Below are 10,896 nucleotides of genomic sequence, written 5' to 3'. Positions count from 1 at the left end.
TCCATCTAGCTCATTTTAGAGCTACAAAACCAAGATTTCTATTTTCAACAGTAGTATCTAGATGTGATATTATTGTATTTGTGGATAGGCTAGTACTATTGCATTCAATTTGTACTATTAGTGAATTAATTTTGCACATATCAACCAATATTATTCAAGTACTCTTACCTAGAAAACTAAGGTACACCTATTTATTATCAATTAAATATATTATAAAAAATAATTTATTTCAATTATAATTGGTTCAATTTATTTGGTCTTATCGAACCCCTTATTTTGAAGCTATCGGCAAGATTTTCGAACATTATCTAAGCTCAAGTGTATTATCCACATGTATTGACTTATTAATCCATATAGTAACATTTTGAAAAAAATATATTTAAAATTACATATTATATAAAACAAAGTTCATAGACAATATTAAACCTTTCAAGAATTACTTTCAAGATAGTTAGTTGTTTTATTTATCTAATTTAGACATTGATTATCATCCTACTTCTTGTAAAAAAGTAGTTTTCTCTAATAATTTGGGATAATAAATTAAAAGATGTAATTTAATTAAAAATATGAGCATTACATATATTAATATTAATTATTTTTCAAAAATATCTTTAATTTAAGAAAGAATTTGTATTTTCTAATATTTTAGTTACTTTACTATATTAACCTATTTACTTTTATATTTGTTCATAGTTTAGTTACTTTTCTTTTCTAAAATATTTCAATTTTTACTTAAATTTTGACTAATTGAGTTATTTTATGGTTTATTGAATTTAATTATCTTTCTAACTATATATAATAAATATTGATTCAATTAATATAACTACAACAAGTGCATGCCACTACATGGCACTTCTTTATATATCCTTTTTATTATGCATTTTATTATTTTGTTGAGCTATATCCTTTCCATCCATCCCATTGTTTGTTTGTTTGTTACAAAACAAATTTTCATTTTAAAATAGAATATAGTTTTGTTAGATCTTATTTTGTAATCTAAAATTCATTTTTCAAGCATTTATTGCTATCTTTTATTTATATGACTTAGAAATAATGTCTACTTGTTACCTTGATATTTTTACCTCACAAGTTAAGTGAAGGTTAATTAAGAAATGAGAGTAGAGTTGTAGTTATTAAATTTTCTCTCTCCCTGTACTAAAACCCTCTCTCTCCACAAGCTTTTTTCTATTTCCTGTACTAAACACCCCACCCCCCCCCCCCCCCCCCCCCTCTCTCTCTCTCTCTTCATGTACTAAAACCTTCTCTCTTTCTATCACCATAACTTTTAGAAAGTTAAGGTTGGAAAGTTAAATTTATGAGTTGGAGTCAATGTTTTCTCTTTTTCATTCTCTCCTTGAACCTTAACTTTTTACCCTAATCCTAATCTAAAAATTTCAAGAACCCAAATTCCTATATTTTCAAAATAATGAAATGGCAGTCATAATGTAGGATAAGCAATCAGTTGATGAATACTTTCAAAAGGCATGTAGAGATGTTATTGTACAGTCTGATGGAGAAGATGTAAAAGAATTAAACCTTCTCTTGTGTGCAGTACTCATTCTTCAAAAACCACGCTTCATATCCCTTAGCATCATTTACCTAAGTTGTAGTATGAGGCACGATCTGCAAAAGTATAGTGACTGTTCATGTCATAGTAACAAGTCACTGAATTCATATTCATGATAGGCGAGCATGTATGCACAATGTGGAAATGTGGACAAGGCATGGGAATCGTTTGACAAAATGCCTCAAAGGTGTCTAACCACGCAAATTGAAGAGTGAGAGTTAAGCCGTAAATGAATTTGTTAACAATCACATAGAAGCAACATAGAGAAGGCATGTGAATTGTCCGATGGAATGAGGCAAGATTGCTTTGTCAAGGACAGTATAAATAATTTCAAATCCATCCCTGCCAATTGTTAAAATATTAGCAACGGATCATAACTTGGGCACTTACTCGTAACCTTTAAATGGAAAGGGGAATTTCATTACAAAGTTACCTTGTCTATTTGTCATTGTGCTACTTCAATATATGGAAGTTAAATTGGACAGAGAAATCATTGTTGCATCAAATGGAAGATAAAGAAATGTTTGTTCAAACTCCAGTTGTTGTGGAAGCTCATGTGGTACACGTTTCCTTAAATGTGCTCCATCCCCTTGAAAGATGAGAATTAGAGTTCATCAAAGTATGAAGGAGGATATTGTTGGTGATGTGTTGTTTAAACTATGAGAAATTTGGAGTCATCAACAATGCTTGATGGACCCATTATGATTTGAAAGTTCATCACATCGTTAAAGGAATTGTTCATATTTTGAATTTGGAGGTTTGAATATGATGCTTTAAGGAAAGAGGTGATTTTGATGAAATTATATGAATCACCTTATATAATGGCAAAGACACATTATCTGACGGAATGAGTTTTGTAGGTAAATATAAAGTTGGCTTGTTTCAAAAGGTTCTAGAAAGCTACTAATTGCCCAATTCCAAAGTGTGAGAGTGTGAGTAACAATTATGAAACTTGAAAGGATGAGTTTTGTAGGTAAATATAAAGTTGGCTTGTTTCAAAAGGTTCTAGAAAGCTACTAATTGCCCAATTCCAAAGTGTGAGAGTGTGAGTAACAATTATGAAACTTGAAAGGATGAGTTTTGTAGGTAAATATAAAGTTGGCTTGTTTCAAAAGGTTCTAGAAAGCTACTAATTGCCCAATTCCAAAGTGTGAGAGTGTGAGTAACAATTATGAAACTTGAAAGGATGAGTTTTGTAGGTAAATATAAAGTTGGCTTGTTTCAAAAGGTTCTAGAAAGCTACTAATTGCCCAATTCCAAAGTGTGAGAGTGTGAGTAACAATTATGAAACTTGAAAGGATATTTTAAAGAATACATTGATGGACATATTGAGACATGGTTGGATACAATATTTTAGTGATGAGAAAATTGGTGAGAAGAGCTTATAAAAGCATTGGTTTTGAAAGCATAATTATTTTGATGTATAGTCATAATTTGTGGTATAGATGAAGAGTTGATGGTGGGATGATTACACAAGCATGAGAAAATCATGCAGATAGAAGGCTACCTCAACAAAACCAATCACATGATTATCTATAAAATTGCATATTTTATGTTCTGGACATGTCACTCGTTGTGAGTCATAAGTTAAAATTTTAAAGGTATCAAATTGTTTTCTTGTAAAAAATATTCATTCAACATGAATTTTTTTTTAATCTCAAGGTCGATCTTTCCAAGATGCAAAAAAAACTTTATATCGAGAAGAGACATTTTCAACTTTCCATGACCCAAAAATTAAAATAAATTATGTTATTTGATCAAACAATAATATAAAATCCCCTAGAAAACTGATAGAAAGACGAGACAAAATAACACTTTAAAACATGTTTTAGGTTTCACTCCTCTAAGCAAAAATACTAGATTGTCTATTACTTATATGAAGATTCATGTTTTCTCTAAAATTGATACTGACACACCTCCTCAGAAATATAAGGTTGAACTATAGTTGAATGCGGCAAAAATAACCAAACCCAAATTTCAGAAGGCCTAAATTGTGATTGTGTGTCACAATGAAAGAATACAAGGCCTCTAGAAGACAATTCATGAGCAGTGCAAAACACTTGCGGTATCTCATTTTAGGAGCATGAATGGGTAGTTTACCAAGAGTTCAAACATTATTAGAGAGTGCAATTGAAAAAGTCCCCCTCCAATATGTGAGACCTCGTCTTGAGCCTGTCAAAGCTCAAAATGTTAAAACAAGTCATAAACAACATAAAAATCAAAGTAATAACTATTGTAATATAGAAAGCAAGGCAAAACAAAGCCAAAAAATAGAGATATATAACTAGTAATATATTATTCTAGCTTGCATACATACATCAGACCTTGAAATATCTTCTAGCAATGGATAGCTTGTATGTGCACATCATATATTTATACATGTAGTACCAAAATCTAGAAACTCATTTTTTAGAGTATTCTATATCCTAGAATGTTCTACATCTAATCTACACTATACAATGGAAGGCTCTAGGAAGCCTCTTCTCTGGATTTTTCTAGACAATCTTAACATCCCCCCTTAAGATTCACTAAAAAAAATACAAAAGAAAGGGGAAGAGGGGAATATTATATGACTATGCCCCCTTAATGTTCACCTCAATCATACCGAGCATACTGTGTAGCTTGAGAAATTTAGCCTCAAGCATACTCTTAGTAAAGATATCTGTTGTTTGATCTTCACTTGGACAAAATTGAAGATTAAAAATATTTTCTTGAAAAAGATCCTTGATATAGTGAACATCAATTTCAATGTGGAAAAACAGGATTTCTTGCAACTTGTATAGCACTTTGATTATCACAATACAAAGTAGTAGTTGAACTTTGTTTAAAGCCAAGTTTACATAAAAGATGTTGAAGCCAAACTACTTATTTTCCCACTTCTTTTGCTGCTCTATATTTTGCTTCACATGAAGATAGTGATGTAGTGGCTTGTTTTTTGCTGCTCCATGTGATTGGAATTGAGCCAAGAAGAAAAATATAGCCTCCAATAGATTTTCTATCATCAATATCACTTCCCTAATCTAAATCTGTAAAGCCAAGCAAAGAAATTGGAGATACTGTAATGTACATCATAGTACATTGTTCCACGAACATATTGCAAAATTCTCTTGGTAGCCATCCAATGACTTTCTTTGGGTTCCTACATAAAATGAGATACCAAATTGATTGCAAAACAAATGTCTGGTCTAGAATGAGTTAGATAAACCAAGCTACCAACAAGTTGTCTATATAGAGTAGGATCTAATTTCTTGGAGGTACATTCCTTAGTAAGCTTGACTCCAGATTGGAAAGGAGTAGGGGCTAGCTTGCAATCAAGCATTTTAAATTTCTCTAAAAGATCCTAAACATATTTTGTTTGAGAGATGAACAACCCATCAAGAAGCCTTCTAATTTGCAAGCCAAAAAAATAAGTTAATTCACCCAAATTAGTCATATACATAATGCCCCTTTGAGAGTCAATTTCAAATCATTGATTAAACTAATAATTGTTCCAGCAATGAGTAAATCATCTACACAAATTGCAACAATGATGGTGTCATCTTTCACCTTCTTAACATAAAGATTTGGTTTTGATTTACTTTTTTGAAACCCATGAAGCTAAAAATATCTGTCAATCTTGTCATTCCATGCTCTTGGTGCTTGCTTAAGTTCATAGAGTGACTTCTTTAATTTGCAAACATGATTAGGATCTTGCTGATCTATAAAACTTGGAGATTGATCCATATGGATTTCGTCATATAAATCTCCATTTAAGAAAGCATTTTTTACATCCATTTGATGAACATGCCACCCAAGACTTGTAGCCAAAGATAAAAGAACTCTAATTATATTCATTTTAATGATAGGAGAAAATGTTTCTTCATAATCAACACCCTCTTTTTAATTAAATCCTTTACCAACCAATCTAGCCTTGAATTTCTCTATATCACCATTTGATCTAAATTTTGTTTTGTAAACCCACTTACAACCAATAACATTCTTACCTTTGGGTTTGAGGTACAAGTTCCCAAGTTTTATTTTTCATTAATGCATTATATTCTTCTTTCATGGCTTGCTCCCACTCTTTCTTCCCTTGAACTTCCTCATAGGATTATGAATCATTTTCATGTAATGCTTTGGCCATGAGAGCACAACTATTCCTTCCTTGGATTTTTGAACCTTGTCTATAGATTTCTTCAACACTTCTTGTCTTTTGTTTAGCTAGAGAAACATCTTCTTCATTATCACTACATATAGATAATGGCTGATCAAAAGCATTAGTAGTTTCATTTGTATCAATAATGCATACGTCATCCTCATCAATACAATCTTCACTTCTTTTAGAATAGGAGAAGCAGTTGTTGTTGTAAGTTGTGAATGCTCATCAAACTTTACATCTCTAGTAACAAATACTTATTTGTTGTCAAATCATATAACCTATAAGCCTTTCATTCTTCACTATAACCCATAAACAAACACTTTTGACTTTTTGGTTCTAACTTTTTCCTCTTTTCATTAGGGATATGTGTCCAAGCAATACACCCAAATACTTTAAAATAACCAATGTGGGGTTTTCTATCACTCCAAGCTTCTTTAGGGGTGATATTTGTGAGGGCTTTAGTTGGAACTCTATTCACAATATACTCAACACAAGAAATAGCTAAACTCCAAAATTTATTATGTAAACTTTTAAAATGCAACATAAAATGAGCCATTTTGTTGAGGAGTATATGGTACTAATTTTTGCAATTTAATTCCACAATTCTCACAAAATGACTCAAATCCATAGTTACAATGCTCGCCCCCATTATCTGTTCTTAAGCATTTAAATATTTTCCCACACTGATTCTCAACTGAAGTCTTAAATTTTTGGAAAACTTGAAGTATCTCATTCTTTCTTTCAATGAAATAAATCCATACTCTCCTACTATAATCATCAATAAAAGTGAGGAGATACCTGGCACTTGAAATTGAGGGATAGCTGGGTAAAAGAAAAAATATGTGTCACCTTTTATAAAGAAACGAGATATTAGAATGCAACAGTTCAACATTAATGACAAAATAAATTTGGTATTTTTGTTTAGAATATGAAGATGATGTAAACTAATAAAATGTGTAGAATTATGCCTATAATTTTTATAATTTTTTTGAGTAAGAATTTATTCATTTTATTTTATTTTGAAGTCCCATTTTTAACTGTAGAAAATATAGGGTGTAGTTCCCGTCAAACAAGTATATGGAAATCATCTTTTTTTGTTTTGATTTGAAAATATCTTATGGATGACATGTATAGCTAGGGAACAAAAAAAGACATAATTATTTTTTATGTATATTTTCTTTGTTATAAGCACTCAAGTTTGACCTTATTAGAATCCAATAGTTTTTTCTCCCATCAAAACTTCCCTGTCAAATCTATACCTTTTTGAAAAAAATTACATATTCATGAATAGGATTCTCTCCTCTAGAGATAAATATTTGAGGGAGCATCTTCTGAAATGTTGAATTATCAACTTATAATATTTTGAGATTATAACATATTATAACTAATCAAAACACTCAAAAATTTATATAATGATGATATTGAATCTAAGATCTATAAAAGTATATTTTTAGTTTTTGAAAAAAATTAAGTTTTGATAGAGAAATGAGATTTGACTAAAACAGGTTTTGGTATCCTAAATGGTGACACAGATCTATGCTTTTACCTAGCCTGGTTCATATAAATCAATATGAATGAGTTGTAATGGATGATTGGCTCTCCATGCTTTACCTGAATCAAAAGGATCTCGATGATGTTTCCCTAGCACACATCCTTCACAAACTCCTTCAGATGGTGAGATTTTTGTTATCCCTCTAACCATATCCATTCTAACCATATTTTGCAATTTTCTATAATTGATATGTCCATGTCTAGCATGCCAAAGTTTTGACATATAATCAGCTTGAGCAATATAAGCATGAGAGTGTTTAAATTCATCATCAACAAATCCCACAAATTTAAAAAGACTTTCTTCTTGATCAACTCTACCAATGACAATTATATTGGTTGGGTCTTTTCTATCTCTAACAATGACTTGATCAATAGTAACAACAAACTCAATAGCCAACTTGAACTATTTTGTATACTAAAATTAGATTCGCCCCTAATCCTTCAACCAATAAAACATTTTTCAAAGACCTATTTGTTACATTAACAGTTCCTATACCTATAACCAATAGTTTATTTTATTGCCGATAGTAATTTCTTGATCTGGACTCTTTCCTTCATAAAAATCAGTAAGCAAAGATCTATATCCAGTGATGTGAAATGATGCACCCGAATCTAAAACCCATTATTTAATAGAATCCGAAGCAAAGTACCCCCCACCACAAATTAACATTAGATTTTATTTCAGGTGTAGCAGTCACCTCCTTACTTGTTTTATCTTCTCTTTTCTAGGAAATGGTTACAAAGTTGTATCCACCTTCTTGCCATCCTTAAATTTTCCTTGCTTGGGCTTGTTTTGCTTCCTTTCATCATCCTACTTTTTCAAACAGAATTTGTCCGAGTGATTTTTACCACCACAATACCTCCAAATAATGAGTTTTCTTCCACATTGTTTCTCTACACCATCATTTCTAAAAATATGGTTAGAATTCTCATTATTCTGAAATTTATTATATCCTCTCCAATTCTTCTTTCCATCATTTATAACAAACTTACTTATATGCATGATTTTTCTTAATATACCCTTCTTTAATAAGTTGAGCTTCTTCATCTATAATAGACTTACAAAATTGATCAAAAGTTTGTTGTGGAGTATTAGGATTTAGTTGAATAATCTGTTTCCTTGATTCCTTAAATACCTTGTATGGCTAGGAGAGCTTACTTTTAACCATTGCAATCAACTGAAAATCTTTCTTTGCATATTCAACACCTATTTTCTTTAGTTGGGCATTTAAAAAAGTAACTTGATTGAAATAATTAGTCATTTTCTCAAAATAGGATGGATCCAAGTTCTCTAATCTCCTTATTCACTATCCTCCATTAGGTCTTTTCTTTCAAATGACTGCAATCTTCCAATCTCCAAAACCATTTCCATCAAATATAGGCAAAACTTTATTTAAAGAGCTCATGTTAGCAAAAAAAAACACAATCAACCTTGCAAACAAACCACTTCCAGCAATGTATTTCTTGCACCAAATCTCTCTAGAGATATTTCTAGCTGAATCTCTAGCTGAACCTCTAAATGAATCTCTAGCTGAACCACACAAAAATCTATTTCTAGTTGAGCTTAAGCTCTGATACCATGTTAAAACAGACCATAAACAACATAAAAATAAAAGTAATAACTGTTGCAATATAGAAAGCAAGACAAAACAAAGTAAAAAAAATAGAGATACATAATTGATAATATATTAATCTAGCTTGCTTACATACATCAAACCTTCAAATGTCTTCTAACAATGGATAGCTTGTATGTGCACATCACATATTTATACATATAGTACCAAAATCTAGAAACTCCTTTTCTAGAGTACTCTATATCTTAAAATGTTCTACATCTAATCTAGACTATACAGTGGGAGGCTCTAAGACACCTCTTCTCTAAATTCTTCTAGACAATCTTAACCCTTAACACAAAACACCCACATTCCAATCATTGATTGGCATGGCTTGAACATACCATATCCATAGCAAGAAACTATTGCAGCAATCTCAACAGCTGCAAAAGACTGGGGATTCTTTCAGATCATCAATCACTTAATCCCACACTCTGTCATCTCTCAAGTACAAGCCTTGGGCAAAGCTTTTTTCAATCTCCTCATTGAAGAAAGGGAAGCATATAAAAATGAAGAAGCTGGGAACCATATTGGATATGGAAGAAAAGTAGGATACTCAGATGCCAAACTGGACTGGTGGGATTATTATTACAACGTTGCTTGGCCTCCTGATAGAAGAAATATGTCCAAATGGCCCAAAAAACCTTCTGATTTCATGTATGCTTTTTTCTTCTCTTCAATCATTTTTTTTTTGTGTGTTATATCTTATGTGTTAAGAAATATTTCCAATGGGTATGTAGTTCTTGTTATTTTCAGGAAGGTTATGGATGAATATGGTGTAGAGGTATACAGATTGTAGGAAGTTTTGATGGAGGCTCTGAATAGAGGATTGGGATTGGAAAATGAAAATACATTGAACAAGGCAGTGGGTGGAGATGGAAAAGAAATGTATATCAGGATTAATTATTATCCACCATGTCCTCAGCCAGATTTGGTACTTGGACTATCTCCTCACTCTGATCCCAATGTTGTTACATTTCTTCTGCATGATGAAACCCCAGGACTTCAAATTAGAAAAGATGGGAATTGGATTGATGTTCAAAGTGTTCTAGGCGCCTTCATTGTCAACGTTGCTGATGCACTTGAGGTGCCCAGATTGGCATTTGAGTTTTCTTTTTCTTTTATATTGAAGTTGAGAATTAGTTCTCATATTTTGTTTCTCAAGGAAATAAATTAGGAGTATCACTTTTTTACAATTCATAAGAATAGTTAATAATAAGTAGGAGATAATTTCCACAGCATTACCTAGATTCAATGAATGCTAAGTGTTCCATTTATTCTCATTAGAGATGGATTCATATTGAATCACTACTCATGAAACATGAATCAATGAGTTTGACTCAAAATCACACAGTTAAACTGATAGCAATATCACAATAGTTAATAATGTTTATGATATCTATTGTGTGAAAAATCTTAATCAAGATTCTGATCACACTTTGTGATCTATTATTAAATAGCAGCTGCAAAAAGTTCAGAAACATAACTTCTTCCTTTTTCTCTTGTATTCTAATGATAGGTTATAGAATGTGATTTGAAAAAAATTATGATAAAAATTGTTTATACAATCAAATTAACATATGATACAAATAGATTGCAGAAATCTAATAAATTTTAATATTAAATCAATCAAATTATTGAATTCTACCATTTAAGAACCAAAACTAGTAGTTTTTCATAATTCTTCATTTGGAGTGTGTTTTATTGCACATAGTGAGCAATGGAAGATAAAAGAGCGTGGAGCACAGAAGTGTAGTAAGCAAGGAGAAAGCAAGGATTTCATGGGCCATGTTTTGTAATCTGCATGATGAATTCTTTATTTCCCCTCTTCCAGCATTGATTCAATTAACAACTAACAACTAACAACGAACAATTAACAACTAACAACTTTTTTTCGTTCAGATTTGTAACTGATTCCTTTAAACCCTCACGTCATTGTTTATAACGAATTCATTATTAATGTTGCATTCTAGTTTAAATAAAATATTTAATTACTTTAATCTAAGAAATAAATTTAATACCGAGTT

The 10,896-nt window shown here is 31.2% G+C and overlaps 1 pseudogene; it reads left to right on the top strand.

Moving 5' to 3' along the window:
* The first annotated feature begins 3,654 nt into the window (after nucleotides 1-3,654).
* On the top strand, nucleotides 3,655-10,732 carry LOC149575547 (anthocyanin synthase-like; annotated as a pseudogene).
* The last annotated feature ends 164 nt before the right edge of the window (nucleotides 10,733-10,896 follow it).

This window comes from Cupressus sempervirens, chromosome 2 (genome assembly GCF_028749045.1).
Source record: "Cupressus sempervirens isolate cs-2001-9-10 chromosome 2, ASM2874904v1, whole genome shotgun sequence".
NCBI classification, from domain to species: Eukaryota; Viridiplantae; Streptophyta; class Pinopsida; order Cupressales; family Cupressaceae; genus Cupressus; species Cupressus sempervirens.
Note: the sequence above shows the minus strand (reverse complement) of the source record. Positions and strands in the feature narration are given on the sequence as shown.